Source organism: Elephantulus edwardii, unplaced genomic scaffold, assembly GCF_000299155.1.
Source record: "Elephantulus edwardii isolate Elephantulus edwardi_28Jun2011 unplaced genomic scaffold, EleEdw1.0 scaffold00275, whole genome shotgun sequence".
NCBI lineage: Eukaryota > Metazoa > Chordata > Mammalia > Macroscelidea > Macroscelididae > Elephantulus > Elephantulus edwardii.
Genome location: NW_006400025.1, coordinates 2,418,907 through 2,421,074, shown reverse-complemented (window position 1 = coordinate 2,421,074; position 2,168 = coordinate 2,418,907). Strand labels below are relative to the sequence as shown.

Genomic DNA, 2,168 nt, shown 5'->3' with positions numbered 1-2,168 from the left:
GTGAGGCAGAATTTCCTCATTTGTACTTCTTAAAAATACCCTGGTTGCACTTCCTCCAAGATATGTTCGTTGTTATTTTGGCAGTTGGTATAATATTCAATAGTCTTTATCAATACTAAACTTGAAAACATCCTTTTCCCCCCTTTTTTACTGTCCAACTTTTACAGGCATATGAAGCAATTGACCCTGTGGCTTTGTTTTTTTGTTTTTTGTTGTTTTTTTTTTTTTAGTTTTGTGTTTTATTTATTTAAGTTCAGGCCTTGACTGCATATTTCCGCAGTGGGTACAGGCGCTCTTTTCGCTGCTGCTTCTTGGTCTTCAGATTCTCCTCATGCTTGTTGAGCCTTCGGCGCATGGCACGTGTTTTCTTGGGCCGCAGATCCAGGGGTTTGTACTTCTTACCCTTATAGTATTTTCTGAGGTTCTCCTTCTGAGGTCTGGTTAATAACAGTGAGAACACGGGCAATGGATTTTCGGACAACTCGGATTTTGGAGAGCTTAGAAGCCGCACCGCCTGTCACTTTGGCGACGCGCAGCTGGGAAAGCTCCACCTTCAGATCGTCCAGCTGTTTTAACAGCTCCTCCTTCTTCTTTCCGCGAAGGTCCTGAGCCTTGATTTTGGCCATGGCTGAGCGATAAAACCTTGCTGTCGCCTGATCCAAGCCCAAGAGAAAAGAGACCCTGTGGCTTTGGTTTGATGTATTTTTGAATTTGTATTGAATTGTATTGAATTTTTTGGTGGTGGTGGCTTTTGTTTTCTGGGAATTTTTGTTTGTTTGTTCGTTTGTTTGTTTTTTATTTACTCTTTTTATGTGTGTACTGTCAAATTGGCTCTGACTGGTACAGGAGGCGATTGATTGTTCCTCCTTCTTCAGCAGAGCATCTGGTGGATTTGAACCGGACACCTCTGGGATTGCAGTGCAGTTTCCTGCCACTAGGCCACCAGAGCTTGCCTTATTTGTTTTTTTAACTCTAAAGAGTTATTTGCAGCAAATTTGCCCAATGTAGTAATTATTCTTACTTGATTCTTGCTACTACAGACGTCATTTGTGGATCTGAGTAAAATGAAGTCATTGACAATTTAAATCTTTTTTCCAGCTATCATGATAGTAGTACTGGTTCACAGGTGAGCATTTTTGTTTTCTTGTAATCAATATTGAACATTGCAGTCTTTGATTTTCTGAAGTACTTCAAGTCTTTTTTATTTCCTGTAATCAAGGTTGTATCATATGTATAACATAGGTTACTGATGACATTTTCTTCAGTCCTGATGCCATGTTCTTCTGCATATAGTCAAGCTTGTTTCAGTCAGCATACAACTGGAATAAGTTGATGAAAAGTCCACCTTTTATAATTTTAGACCAAGTAGTATCCCTTCATTCTATTCAAGCAACTGGATTTTGGTCTATGCATGGCTTTCATGTGAGCACGATTTTAAATATTTAGGAATTTCCCTTCATTCAATGTTGGGTAAGGAGCTGTGCTGCCAATACAGAGGTATGTGGCTTAATTCCACCAGCTGCTCCTATGGGAGAAAGAGAAACAATCTCCTCCAGTGCCATTTATTGCCTCTGAAAATCATCTAGGGGGTCAACTATGGATTGCTTACAACTTCACAGAACCTCACATCAACACAATTATCTATAATTTAATATGATCCGTGCAGCTGAATGTCTTAGCATAGTTAATAAGAGGTACAAGTAAATATCTTTCTGGCATTATTTGCTTTCATCCAAAACTCATAAAAATATTCCTCATTCAATAAACTCTGAATTCTGCTTGAATTTCTGAAGTAACCTATAGATGTGCAAATACAGTAATTTATAAAAATCTTCAGTAATAATTCAATTGCTCAATAATGTCCACAGTTACATAACCCCCCTCTTTTTTTAGAATCAGAACAAATACATACCTCTTCTGGTTGGGTTGGTACTTATCTTCCAAATTTAATATGTCCAGGGCTGCACCTGCTTGTTGGAACATATCAATTGGTATTCTATCAACTTGTAGGGCTGTATTATTTGCCAGTGCCTTCAGTTCAGGTTGGAATTCTAACATTTCCATTGGCTCTTGATCATTATGCTACTTTCTGAAATGTTTCAGTGTAAACAAATTTGTTTTTCTGGGATATTGACTTTTTTGTATTCTTTCCATCTTGTTCTGATATT

The 2,168-nt window shown here is 38.1% G+C and overlaps 1 pseudogene; it reads right to left on the bottom strand.

Annotated features, from left to right (window-relative positions):
* Window positions 1-253: 253 nt before the first annotated feature.
* LOC102870235 lies at window positions 254-626 on the bottom strand (annotated as a pseudogene).
* Between the last annotated feature and the right edge of the window lie 1,542 nt (window positions 627-2,168).